We start from the raw sequence: 15,678 nt of genomic DNA on the forward strand, positions 1-15,678 counted from the left end.
CTCCACTAAAAATTTTAGGAAATTCTACCCAAAATCAAAAAAATTGCACCTAATTTAGAGTCCATATGACTAAGTTATGGCCTATCAAAGTCAGGCTACAAGATCAAAAAGCAATCTGAAGAGGGGTCTGGGTAGAAAATTGCTAGCTTAAATTTGATGGTCAAACTACCATCACAGTAGTTAAAAATTCTCTGGGAATAACGGTCAGATAGCTATCAATTTTAACTTCATATTTGGTTGACATCAGCAAAAAAATAGTTGCTCGAGGGATGTAGCAAGGTTGTACACTGACATGGCTATACAAATGCACGGATCTTTGAGATGTGGTGGTACAAAAATACACAAGTGGAAATCTACGTATCAGTATGGTAGTGGTTGCATGGTAGTTGAGGTGGCAGGAGAATCCACTGCATGTGTACACTAATGTGCACAGGCTAGTACGGGTCCACGTGGCGCAAAGGGGTGGGTCTATGTGGCACGAGCCTTATGTGTAGGAGTCCACATGTCTATGGGTTATGTGCACCGCATATCATCTATTCTGTATAGGTTTCATCTGTGTGGAAAGCACCGAGAGAGATGTGTGGCACCATGAGTGTGGCCAAAGTTTCAAACAACGGGTGTCGAAAAACCTCAAGGAGCACCGAGAAACTCTGTGTGAGGTAGGAAAGCAACCAAAAACATCGAAAAGAAGTTTTGCGAGCATAGTAGGTGGTTGAATGACCATTGAGTGGTTTTTTAGTAACCAAAAGAGGTTTATAGGTGCCAAGAGATGCCAGAGATGCCACTAGTTTTCCTAAATAAAATCCCACATTGCACATGGGATAACACCTATAGGTGTATAACAGCAAGAAGCCATGAGAGGTAAATCAAATGTTGAGGGTCTCGGATTGATGGTCTCTACTAGTTGTTGGGCTCTCACCAGATATAGTTGCCATCTACCAAAAATATTAAGTGATCACCAGATTGGTATTAATGCATGCAGAATATTAAATAGTTCCGCACTGTAGGGCCAGTTTGTAACTGCCCAGTTCTGCAAAAAATATTTTCTCTACAAGGCCGCCTGGCCTAAGAAAATTCAAAAATATTTTGAAAAAAAATGTAAACAACAAAATTATAGATTCAAAAAATAATTAATTAGATCTACAAAATTACCATACCCAAGTTTTGAATCGGGGCCTTTCTGATACCATGTAAGAATTTGCCTTAGGGAAAAATTCACTTAGGAACTAAGAACTCAAACACAAGCACAACTATAGACTAGAAAGAGTATGATCAAAATATTGATATGTATTCAATTCAATGTGAATGAAAGTACACTAGGAGTGCATGTATATAAAGGCCTCTAAGATGCATCTAGAATGCCTAGGAATTAGCATCATGATAAGTCATACAACCAGGAACATGTCCACCAGATATGGGTTATCCCCCATTAGGCACAGGAGTAAGTGTGATGATGAGAGGATAAGCCTACAGAGGTGTAACACACAAATATATGTTGTAGACAACATGTGCTAAAAAGGGAGTGTTAATAACTATTTTGTCAACATGACAACTCAGTGAATGATACAAACTCCAATGTTGTAGACAACATGTGCTAAATTAGAGTTGTGTACTTCTGTGTTGTCAACATGACAAATCATAAAGGTACACAAACTCCTAAGTCTCTCACAAAATAAATAATAAAATAAGCAATATAATAAAATAATGCATTAAACTAAGTAAAATTAAGTAAGTGTAAATAGTAAATACGTATTTACACCAACACTAATAAACAAACTTGACCTTAATGTCAATAATCTCCCCCTTTGGCATTAGGGACAAAAAACTTATCAATCCAAAACTAAATTCTCGAAATTTCAAGTCTAAAACATTCTTTTGTCTCCATCCTATGTCTTCAACTCGGTAATATACTCTGTTTTGAGAATTTTTTTTAAATTGCTTTTGTAAAAGATGTTTTCTAATTATTTGTACATGTATTTGTATAATAGTATGCTACTCCCCCATACATATATACACTTATTATACTTTTCTCAATATATATTATCTTTTATCTTATATTTTCATATATCATATCTTATCACATCTTCTCCTCCTTTTTGTCAAAAATTCCAAAGGTGTATACTACATGGTGATGCCAAAATGTGACAGGAAGTCAGAATATACCTCCAAAATAAATTCCATAGACTTGTCCCAATTTTCCTGTAACACCTTACTTGCATGAAGTGTAATTTGTATTTCTGCTAATAACTCCATAATGTGATCAGCTATGGAGAAGTTATTTCCATGGATGAGAGTTTTGGCATGTGCAATGTATTTCTATAATACATCCATGTTCAAAGGAATCATGCCTTTGATGTCTACAAGTGTGGCCCTAATCCTGCCTTCTTCCCTTGATAATTCTACTTGCAAATTAGTCAGAAATCTAATCTTTGGGTAGTGAGCAGAACCATAGATCAAATCAAGTGACAATTGGTGTGCACTTGCCTTCAAGTCTCCATCTATCTTAGATAATTTATCTTTGATTCCATGAGTGAAGATAGATGTATCACTCAAATTGCTGATTAATGAAGTAACATTATTTGTAGAGGTTTCCAATGAGCTGAGAATAGTAGACAATTCTACTTGATTTATTGCAATTTTTAGTGCAACTTGCTCCAATACTTTGTTCTCAAATTTCTTCACTGCTCTCTATAATAAATTTTCTTGTCCATTCAGATCTTCATTGAATTTCTAGACAACTTTTTCTAACTAAACCAAAATAGGTTGTGTACTATCAACCTCAATGCTTAGTGCATCTACAAGTATGTCCTTTACATCTTCAATTACTTGGTTTTCTCTTCTCTTTTCTTCTCTAAGCTTTTGTTTCTTAGTTGTCTTTTGCAATAGTTCACCCATTATGTTTATTTGATCAAGATTCAAAGTAGAGATATCCTAATTTGGGAAAACTATATCCTCATCTAGATCAATGTCATCTTCTCTATTAACCTTAATTGAAACGTTAGTACTCAGTTGAGACTTGTTCTCAACTATCCTTGTACTTTCTATTTGCACACTTGGAATTGTAAAAATAGTAGAAATAGAAGGGCTAGCAACAAAAGTAGATATTGCACTGACAATAGAAATACCTAGTTGTTGTATAGCCAAATCTAATGATGGTGGAGGCACTAGTTGCTCGATAGATAAAGTGTTGATCACTTTATTCAATATGGTACTCAATTGAGTAGGTGCAGAGTCTGGTTGAATGCTTGGTGTTGCAATGGTTGCCACAACCAACTTGGCAGAAGGTTTCTCTAAGCTTAATGGCATTAAATCTTTGCTCAAAGAATGAGGAAATGAGGCCATTACTACTACTACAATCTTTTCTGGGTCAATTTCCTCAATACTCTAAATCTTAGGGAGATTCTCCTCTATAGCTTCTTGTTCTTGCTCATCATCATCTAGATTTACATCATCTTTAATTTCCACATCATCTTTGTCATCATCTTCCTTGATGTCTTCCTCATCTTCCTTATCACTAACATGAACAACAAAATCATTCGATTGATGAAGTTTGTAAATGTTCTTCCATGTGATAGTAGTTGTCTTCATTATGGATTCTATGTCTTTCATCAACACAAGACATGTATTGAACTTCAAAGTGAGCTTATCCTCATTTTTCTTCATGGAATCTTTCACTTCTTTATTACTAAGACTTGGCATGAGTTGGCTTAGAGTCTGTTCATAGATGTATTTTGCAGTTTTCTTAGCATTTTCCCATCTTGGATTGATTACTTGCATAAGCTCATTGGGAATTTTCTATACAAGTTGATCAAGAGAGTATTTCCATTTACCTAATTTTGACATCATTGTGTCTTCAATTTTCTTCTTCTCATATGCATTCCTAGTTTCATATCTAAGGGATTTGAAGTTTTCCATTCCAACTCCTCCTTCAATTTCCTTTAATTTCTCTTGAACTGTAGGTGGGGGCCTTTTGAAAATGACTTCCTCAACATCCTCCCAACCTAATTTCAATTTCTTTCTAGACCTTGATGCTCTTCTAGTGAATACTATAGTAGATGACTTGGTAGGTCTGGTTATGGTGATCTTACATTTCTTCCTGATTGGCTCTTCTTCTTCAGACTTGTTTCTTCTACTTCATCCTTTGTTTCATCTTCTTCTACATCATCTCCTTTTCCTTCAGTCAACAGGAGAGTAGAACTTTCTTGCCTCGGCTTTTTAATTCTCTTCTTTCCTTCACTGACTAATTGAGGAAGCTTGATTTCAAGTTCTATTCTAGCTTTGGCTTCATCATAAGTACCAAAATATGTGGTCTTGGGATCCATAGGTTCATTAAATAGTGCCTCAATGATATCTTTGGTGTCATCAATGTTAACATCATAGCTTAGATGCTTAACCCACACCACTCTAGGTTTGGTTGCTTGAATGTACACTTTGTCACAGTCCACCATAAAACAAACATCATCCTTGCAATCTTCTACAAGTTTATTTGGAATTATATATATGGATTATTCTTTGAAGTTCTGATGCTCTCCATGTTCTCATTGAATTGATTCAACATTAGCTCGGCAAGGTCAAAATGTAAGTTGTTCTTTACTATCTTGAGAGCCAGATTAATTGTCTCACATGACACGTTGAGACAAATAGAGTTGTAGATCTTATGGGAAATCACATGAATTCCAATTTTCAACTCCATGTCAGTCACATTGCTAATCTTCATTCCTCTTCCATCCCACTTATCAAGAGTCTTGTTTTCCAATTCTACCTAACTTAGGGTTTTGTTAGTCTTTGCTTTGTTCAACATTGGGAGCCCTATTATCCTAAGAATCATTTTCTTTGAGATTTGGATAGGTTGCTCCTATCATAACTTCTCATTGTGCACAAGGCTAAGAATAAACCTGATCTATTTAATTTGAACATCTCAAGGTATATGTCGAATGTGTTTCAAACCCTTGGTCTCCAAATGTTGATGCTCAAGTTTCAACACACCATTAACACATAACTTGTTCAAATATTCATCCATCTCTAGGGTTTCAAGTTCTTGGATCGAACAGCACAAATGTGAATAGATATCATTAACAAGTAATACCTTGGGTGGAATCTATGATTGAGCTCCAGTTAGGTCAAGTGCTTCTACAATTGTCAGACTCAACTTGAAGTCTAGTGCCTTCCATTCAATTCCACGAACCAAAATCTCAAATCCTTTCTTGGTTTTGTTGCTAGAAAATGCCATCCTAGGGTTTAATAAAACACAAAAAAATTTAGCAACAAACACACAGATTGCTTGGAAGCATAGAAATTGCCCTTGCAAATAGCTCTTTGAAAATTCATAGTGAAAAATGAATTTGATTTCCTTTAACAAATTTTACTTTTCAATTACCATATATGCTTGGTACAATCACTCATTCAATGACAGACTATCTTCCACTCGGTTTAACCTTAATTCTTGATAAATTCATTCATATCTTAGTGTCCACACAATGTTTTAGTGTATCTCAACCTTGGTCGATAGGGTCTTGCAACCCGACCTAGCTCGATAAGGTCTTGAGTTTTCTACAATAACTCAGTGATCCCTTTGCATCATAAATGCTAATATGGATCTTTCCTTCTAGCTAGCTAGAATTGATGTAAGATGTCTACTTCAGAGTCTCAATTCTAGTCATTCTTGTGAGAGATCAAGTTGAAATGCTTGAGTCACCTAATTCTTGAGTGACATTTGCTTCATGACTCGGATTTGCATTCTTAGAATATTTTGGAATCCATTGTTACCTCATCTTCTTTTTGATATTTTTAGCTTTGGTTTTCTTTTCATCTTCAATCCTTCTAGTGTTCATATAGTTCTTGGCAAGATGTTCAAGTTCTGTACAAATAAAACATTTTCTAGTGGTTTCTCTTGTCCTCATGTGATGTTTCACACAATTTGCTCCAATGTGCCCAAATTATCCATAGTAGTGGCATCTACACCAAGTGTTGTAGTCCCATCCAAATATAGCGTTCACAATTTGTTCTATTGGGTTTAATATCTTAGTTAAGCATTCAGACAATTTGTGCCCTTGTTTATTGCACTTGTGACATTTACCTTCAAACTTAGGTTCCTACTTGCATTAATTTTCTCTATAACCATGCTTATTGAAATTGTAACATTTTCCATTGAATTTTGCTTTACCATTACTGCAACATTTGTTTGATGTATGACCTAACTTACCACAGTGATTGAAAATATGCCTTCAATTCTTTTGAGCTCCTTGCTTGGATGATTCACCTTCTTCTATGTCTCATATTCCTGCTTTGCCTTTCTGTCTGTATTGACTTTTCTCATTCAACTAATTCGTGTCTGTTTGAGATTTCATCCCCCTATCATTGGTTTTCTTTTTAGTGTTTAGATCATTTTTCAATATTTCATTCTCTGATCTTAGATTCATGATTTCTTCATTTGCATTAGTGATTTGATCAATGAAGTCTCTTTGTTGAAGGGATAGATGTTGAATTTCATTGTTCTTTTCTTCTATCTCTTCTTTAGCTTTGTCTTTTTCTTCCATAACTTCACATAATCTTACTAACTAAATTTCTTGCTCCCTTTTCAGCTTTCTGACTTCTTCTTGAAGATTGGAATTCTTTTCTAATAGATCTTTGATTGCTTCATCATCTTTATCTAAATTTCTTTCTGGATATATGTCTTCAATTCTTTCTTCAATGTAGAGATTGTCATTTATTTTTACTACAAGATCCTTTCTTATTTTCAATGATTGAGATAGTTGCTCCTTGCTTTCTTTAGTTGCCCAATAGCCAATTCCAAATCCATATTTTCATTGCCAATAGCCTTATCTAACCTATATACCCCCATTGCCTTTGATCTTTGCTCAAGTTGTTAAACTTCTTCTGTGACAACCTTAAATTGCTCTGATACCAATTGTTGGAAATATAGGATAGGCTAGGTTACTAAGAGGGGAGGGGTGAATTAGGAACCAATAATACTTAATCTTATTTCACCAATTAATCCTTCATATATATTATGATCTGATTGCATGCATGAAAGACTAAAAACAATAAAACATTCATAACATATCAACACAAGATATGGTGACCCAGGAACTTTCCAAATAGAAAGTAAAACTAGGGTGGGGATGATACCCACAACCTTTAGTATTGTAATATAAATTTGGTCGGTTAAGGCTTATAATTGATCACTTTTGATGATCTACCTAGTTAGGAGCAATAAGGACTATTAGATCCACCTTGTGAAAGGATTTACAAAACACACAATGAAGTATGCACTCGATAAAGAGATTTGCAAAAGACTGTTAAGTTTACTTTGTTAAAGAATGTAACTAATACACCTATTAGGATGAGCTAGTGACTAATCTTTGATCGGCAACTTTGATTTGTTGGTTGAGATTCCTTTGAAATGTAATGATCACCTTATTGTGATAGATAAATCTTTTATGCTCCTTATACTACTTGTAGCCCTTTCATTTTGCACTTTGGCTCTCTATATTTGCATCATTACTTCTTACATGGTATTTGCATATGATATAATACATTACTTATTCCAATCCAAAATAAAATACATCAAAGTTAGCTACAACATAGATTACCAATAAGAATCACAAAGTTGGCCCAACTGCTAGTACTCAGGTTCTGAAGACAAACTTGATGAGGTTCTAATATTGACGACCATTGTCAACACTTGGTATTGTCATGCTCTCAATAGATGTAGAAGCTTGGTTCATACTAATCCCTTCAAAGTAGTCTAAACTCGGTTAGCACTGGTGACTTAGTGAACACTATGAAACTTGACATATAAAATGAATCACCTGGTTGACACTACATGGCTCGGTCAACACTAACACTATGAGCTCAATATAAATGGAATCACTTGGTTGGCACTGTATGGCTCAGTTAGCACTAGCACTGTGAGCTTAGTATAAACTAAATCACTTGGTTAAACCTCCTTGGCTCAGTCAACACTAGATTCACATCACTAACACTGTGAGCTTGGTAGACACTAGAGACCATAGTTGATACTATGCAACTCAATAATAACTATGAAGCTTGGTTTGCATTGTTACTGATCAACTCAATAGATATTTCTTGGTGTGAACTAATTTTGAAACTTGATAGCAACTATAGAACTTAGTAGAACCTGGATTACTCGGTTAACATAGCAAACTACAAGATAAGCTTGGTAGTTGTTTAACCAATTGACTAAGTGTGAGTCACTAATAAACAAACTTGACCTTAATGTCAACACATATTACATATCAAAAATAAAATTCAATGATACAATGACATTAGAGATACCAAAACCTTATCAATAATGTGTGTATGTCTATCAAAAAATCCACAAAAGTACATCCATGAATATATAACTAATAGAAAATCATGATCTATGTCAAAATAATTTGTCTACACCATGTGGGTCATTATTGAGTCTCTTCGCCAAGAGCACTTGACCCATCCCTCTATGACTAAAAAAATCTTGAAATCGAGCCATCCCCAAAAAAATCCTAAACTATGTCTATCAATAATCTATCAATCCTTGGCAAAAAGCTTCTCTATTGCTTCAAAAGACCAAGGATATTGTCCATGGACATAAAGCTTCCATCCTCAAACCTATTTGCATATAAAAAACAAACATATTAGTCAATCATCCAAAGTGGTTATCGTACATCAATCTACATTTCAAATCACTTAGTTGCTCCACTAATGGTTCAATCAAAAACCAATCATCTTTTTCTAACTCTACATCTCAAGACAGGAACATCCTATCCTACTTATCTGATTGATCATATCACATCACTTCTTGATTGCATTCCTATGTTATTTTGTTTTTGTAATCATGCATATAAAATTGGACATTATGACACTATTTTGACCTAATCAAATGTTGACATCAAAACATTGTTCATTTACTACTAGATGGGACCCCTATCTGGTGAAAAGGCTTTTCAAAATTCCATCCTATATTAAATGCATTATTCTAATCATATAAACTAGGGTTGTTCAAATGTGCTTGTTTAGAGTAAATTTAATTAACATATTGCTCCATAATGTTTGAATTTTATCATACATCATTTGCAAACAGTGTTAGGATATAATTTTCATCAACACATCATTTCAAAAATAAAATTGAAATTGTCATTTTCCTTTTAGAAAATTTTCCATTCATTCTAATTTCATTTTTGAGGGGGAAACTACTTTATTGGTGTTTTGAAACATCTTGATTTCAAATTACCCCGATGAGAACAAGATACATCTAAGGCTAGCTACTTCCCGTCTTCAACATACCATTTTAGACATTGGACCAACTATAAGGCTAGACCCTTCTTCTTCTTTAGGCTCTACAAAACCTAGGAGGGTGGACCTGTAGACTCTTCGTATGGTACCAGTTGTCAAAAGCATACATTGCATCTAAACAAAGTAGATAAAAACCCTTAATCTTCTAACACTTATGCAGAGATCTCAGACATGGAATAGCTAATAACATGGCCGAAGAAATTGCTAAGCTAAGTGAGGGCATCCTTTTTAGTTCTTCAACTTTAAAGGGAAAGATATTTGATTAATGATGTTGATTTTATCAAATCCCCAAATATCTAGCAGTAAGAACAAGTTGATCCTATAGCTGATTAGTGCCTTATCTATTGAGCAATTCCACAAATCAAACACATACATTTGTGATATTAGTGACATATTTCATACACCTAGATATCATATCTATCTTATCACTTTGTGAATCAAACATCAATGTTCATAAAGACCTCATTCTTATGAAGTATCCTTCTCAAATTAACCAGCAACCCTGTCAAATACATCAAGAATTTACTTGGCCCTTTGTTCCAATAGTAAAATATATTAGACATACAAACTTAAGGGGATGTAAATGGGTCTTAGTTCTTTATCTCTAAACCACATAAAATTGCAAATTACAAAGATAGGAGACGAGAATCAGACTGAAACTAAAGAGATTCCTACTCATTTGTATTTATTTTTTGAAACTATACATTCAGATGCATGTAAAACAACTCATAAAATGACTAAGTAGATCAAAACTAGCTATATTATCTTCGTTATAATTTTTCATACAAGAGAAATATACTAAAGAATGTGGTATCACAATGATGAAAAGACATCAAAATTGGAACCCTGGTCTCACAAATCTTAGAAAACTCAAGATTAGAAGACACATGGTATCACAGCAGTGAGAAATTTCTCCAAGACTGGAACCCTTACAATGAATCAGAAAAAGAGAGAGATATAGGAAAAGAATGAAATCCTAGATCTGATCTCAAAGTGACATGTGTCCACTTGAATCTTCATTCTTTGCAGTTGTAAAACATCTCTCCTCTTTCTACCCATGAAATCTGATATGGTTTTCATCATTATTCTATAACAAACCTTAAATATCTCTTATGAATGATGAAAAACCCTTGTGTCACCAAATATCTGAAATGCATCATGAAATGTTGATAATATCTAGATTCAACCCACTTGGAGGTAACAAATTTTGCCCATATTTTTAACTACCTTTTACAAACATTCAATTCATCATCTTGCAAGAAATCAAGACTAAACTTTAATACCTGAATGTGGTTGCAAACTAGGAATCTGGGACAAAACCTTGTATAACCTAAATAGATGACTTCTTGTGCAAAAAAAACTCTAGAAATGGAAAGCTCGTTCTCTCTCAGTTCTGGCAGTATATAATATTGCTATATTTGCTCACCAGAAACACCTAGAAACCCATTTTGAAAAACATGTCCCCTGTACTGGCTTTCTAGTCTGAGATTCATTTTTCAAAAATTGAAAAGATTCTAAAGTTTAAAACTTTAGCTTTTACCCTTTTGAAATTTAAAAAATTTTGTACATGAATCTTTGAAAAAAAAATGTTTAAAAGAAACATTTTTAAATCACTTTGATTTTTGCCCTCACCCATACAACTAGGTCAACTGAATTTGAGCTTTTTTACCTCATGGTAGCACGACATTGGTCAACATCAGCCAAGTCAACTTCCATCGGGTGCCATGTGATACCTCCTAACTGGATGGCACATCACTACCATGTGTCAACCTCTCATTGGCTCTCTGTACCACCCTACCATTTATGCATCACCTGTTGACTAGATCGCCATATCATTTCCAACTAGGGCCCGCTACCACATGGCAATTAGGTGCATTATCACATTCACAGTTGGCAGCTAGTGACTATGAATGCAGGAATTCACCCTTGCAACATGTGGCACCTTGTGCCACATGTCACCTTAGAAGTTGTGCTTGATCTAGAGGTGCTTGCCACTTGTCATTTCATAACTCATTCTTAGGTTGCCACTTTGATTCATCTGGAAGATCTAGTCAATGTGATGTCATCATCTTGAGTGACATATTTGGTCAAAATTCTTCATCTTCTCACTCTAGTTGTCCATGTGGGGTCCATTGTGCAAGCCTTGGCTTGTGTCTCAAAAGGCATGAGCCTTTAAGACATTTCCTTGTTATATGGTATTGTATTTAAAGGCTCAAAAAGCCCACAACCTAGGCAATGTGGGAAAAATCTCTTGAAACTCTTATTCATAACTTCTTCAAATGTTTCCTCTACCAACTCCTTCTCTAAACAACTCATCACTTACTAATGAGTGTTTGGAAATCATGTACATGTGTAGGACAACAATTCTATAGGGGTGACCCATTGGTGAACCAACAAGGTGAATGTCGGGCCTGTCCAATCAATCTTTCGTCCAATTATTAGAATACCCTCCCCTTTGCACCGGAAGGCCATCCATCCCATTCTCTTAATCCATTTGAATTCCCCTCCTTCAGTGGACTTGGGAATGTAACTCCATCCTCCTGAGTATCCACCATTTCAACTCTTTATGAACTATTACCATTAATCTACAATCTCTCTGCCAAAACATACATCTGTAATTCCCTAGTCTCCAACATCTTCCACTCTCTAGTCTTCTCTAGTAGCTTGAAGATGCAAGACATGACTCTGCTCCTAGCCTCTTAGCTTCTCAATAACTACCTTTTCTTAATCAAGAAAAAGGTCAAGAAGATAACAGGGAGGCCTTTGAATGGGTACTTCAGTATTGATGCTTCCAACGTCAATTTCCATTGTCAAGATGAAGGTGTGTTCCAAACATAGCCTAGTTTTCAAACCTTTTGTCATTTGGACTTGCTCATATTCTTATTATTGAAATCTCTACTCCTCTTTCCATGTGACAAAGCAAAGTATTCCCCCAACGCCTCGGACTACTCTTAACCAGAGTAGCATCAACCTTAGTCATTGTTCATTCTTCTTCTTTCATCTGCCACAGAGAAGAATATTGTCATGAATCTTAAAATGGGGGGAGAAGGTGTTGTTGGAGGTCCCTGTCACTTTATTTTTTTGGATACCTGAATGGAAATGTGAGAACATCCTGCAACACACTACATTAATGTTTGATTACAATAGGCATTTATTGCTAAGTGCATGGAGTTTCTATTATTAATTTCCATTTGACATGGTGGAGTAGCATTTAAAATGCAAGTTATCATGGATCTGTATTGATATGGGATCCCTTGCACTGTAGAGGGAGGCAAAAATTTCTCTCTAATACTCCATTTTATCATTCCCCTGTAGACTAACCAGATGGTGTGAAAATGATTTCACAATTTATTCATTGGTACTCATGCCACGTCCTCCCTCTTATAAATTTGGGTGCCAAGGATTCAAATCATTTGAAAAGTGATGGGAATCTCCAACTAAATGACCACTTTCTTGCTAACAAATTCTACCTCCATGAACATAGGGGATAATTCCTTAAGAGATTGATTCTCATCAATATACGATGCATTGATTCTCCCACTTCATCAATATGCAATTTGTTGTGATATTGTGAAACTACCCTTCAATCTTGGGATAACTATGGAAGCACTTACATTCATATGATATGGAGCAGTTGAAAACTTTATTTCTAGCTGGCATATGGATTCCTATGCATTTGAGGCTTCTCAGAACTATTGAGATTTTATGAATATATGTTGGTACAATTATATTAAAAACCTCACAAGTGCCCTACAAATTCTTCAAGTTCCACTTCCATTGCACATATGACATCTTCAATCTTTTAGTGAAACTTCTAATGCTTAGCCCATACCTAATAGAGGCTTTGGTAATCCTTAAGCTCCCATTTATATCTTATTTCCTTTTAAAACCCTTTGAGAATCTTCATTCCACACGCATTTTCATGAATATGATGAAATCAGTCGGGCCCCAGGTGGGTCCAACTAAAAATATTTTTGTTTTCAAACAACTGACATCTCAAACAAGCCTACTGAACATCTTATAGTGAGTGGGATCAAATTCAAGCACTAAACCATCCATTAAACTCATTTCAACTCCTTTTTTCTGCCTACTAATTTCATGCCAAAGGGTCCTCTGATCGGCTTTAAAAACTAACAAAAACACCTGACTGGGCTCTGAGAGCAAACATACTAACTCTTTGCTCAACATTTTTGCACCTTGTCGAATCTCATCCCATGATGAATTCTCAGTCAAAAGATGCTGACTATCAAAGTTGCCTTCTCAGAACTGCCTGCAAGAAAACATGTCAGAAAACCATAAAACGCATTTGGATTTGGCTTCAAAAATAGGTCAAACTGACACTTGGGGAGACAAAAACTGGGAAATTGGTTCATTGTCACAAGGAGAATATAAATATGAGATATGGGCTCATGAAAAATCATAGGACACATTTGGTAAATTGTCAAAGTGAACTAATCAAATTTGTAGACTAGAAACACTGGCAAAAAGGAATTTTTTGCAAATAGAATGGACCTAAGAAAATGTGCAAATGAATTCGTCAAGATTTTAAAATTGGCACACTTAAAGTATTTTTAGAGTAGAACACAATGGTTCAATCCATTTGATCTCACCTATAATGAATTCAAAGATATGATATCACGAACAGGGGTACCAACCAATTTGCACCTTTTGACACCAGTAAAACTTTACAAATTGCATTTGGAATCGCATTCGAAAACTAATCAAATGGATTCATCATAGGCTCAAATTTGAAACATAGCACTTCTCAGACCTCTAGAATGCAATGCAAAATGAATTTTCTCATTTTGGTCAACTAGGTCAAAGTTATAACAAGTCAAACAGAGCCTCCTAAAATTATGAGCAATTCACGTCAGCATGACAATAATAAATGACCAACTTTGAGGGATTCAAAACCTAGTCAAAACATATTGAAATGACTCAAAATGTGAAACATAGGTTCTCTGATATGGATATTAGAACTCCCAAAGTGGTGAGTCATGAAATATTATTGGGTGTGAGATATTCAAACTCAAACTAGACCTTCTATTGTTGTTTGACACTTGGGAAAAAATGTAGATTTGGACATTGCTCAAAATGGAACTTCATAGAATGACTCGGAATGATAATTTATCTTCATGGGATGAGTGGATATACTGAATGCAATGTGTTAGAAACATTAAATAGCTCTTAGTCCTCAAAAGGATAGTTAGGTACACATGCATTAAATGCACTTAAAAGGGCTCAAAAGCATGGAATGTTACTTAAATTGGTAAGGTGATTTTGAGTCCCATCATACTCAATATCAAATTTTCAATCAATCAAATAGGGGCATCCAATGCAAATTTTCAAAAACATAGACTTTCAATGCAAAACTTTACAAAGGTGAAGATCATCAAATCATCAATAATCAACTATTGCATCATCATCAAATCATCAACAATCAATTATTACATCATCATAAAATCATCAAATCATCAACAATCAGGGATTCAGTCATCAAATAGGTTAAAAATTAGAAAAATCAACAATCTTTGAACCAATATGCTTTACATATCAGCTCAAAGAGGGGCATTCGTAGACACCCTAAATTTAGAATAAAAAATCAAAAGTCAATAATAAAAATAAATCAAAATTCAAAGCAAATCAATAAAAATCAAAACAAATTTAAAAAGGAAAAATAAAAACAAATCCAAAAATGAAATCAATTTCAAAATCAAATAAATCGAAAAAGTAAATTTATTCATCCAAAAGGAAAGTCCACTTTTTGAATTAAAAAGAAAAATAAATTCCCATTTATACTCATCCTTTGAGATATTTTCTCAAAACAATTCAAAGTGGACATCCCTTCTTGAGATATTTTATGACATATTATATTTTGACTATTACCCTCATATAAATGGTAAAACCTAAACTTACCACAAGCCCTTGGAAAATCCTATAAATAAAAGGTATTCTAAGAGTAAAGGATCCCAAATCTCATTCATAAAATTTATAGGCATTTAGACAAAAGAAGAAGGAAAAGTTTATAAGCATTCATAATTATAGGAAAATTCTAGTGCAAGTAGATATCATGTTTATAAGCATTTCAACTATGCATCTAGCTTAGTTTACTCATATATCTAGTTTTGTATAGCTTCTTTGAGATTTTCAAATCACTATCATATCATTATTATTAGCACATTCCCTTTTAGAAATCTCACTAAGATGTTGTTCTGAGAGAAATTTAGTTGTTTTAGTTAGGGAGACATGAGACAATCTTGAAATGCTTGGGTGATAGTTTTTTTTTTTTTTTTTCCTTATTTAGATTTATTGTTATTTTAAGCACTTCATTCTAATGTTTCATGAACACACATTTCCTCGTGTACAACAAGAGGATAACGTAAT

Source organism: Cupressus sempervirens, chromosome 2, assembly GCF_028749045.1.
Source record: "Cupressus sempervirens isolate cs-2001-9-10 chromosome 2, ASM2874904v1, whole genome shotgun sequence".
NCBI classification, from domain to species: domain Eukaryota; kingdom Viridiplantae; phylum Streptophyta; class Pinopsida; order Cupressales; family Cupressaceae; genus Cupressus; species Cupressus sempervirens.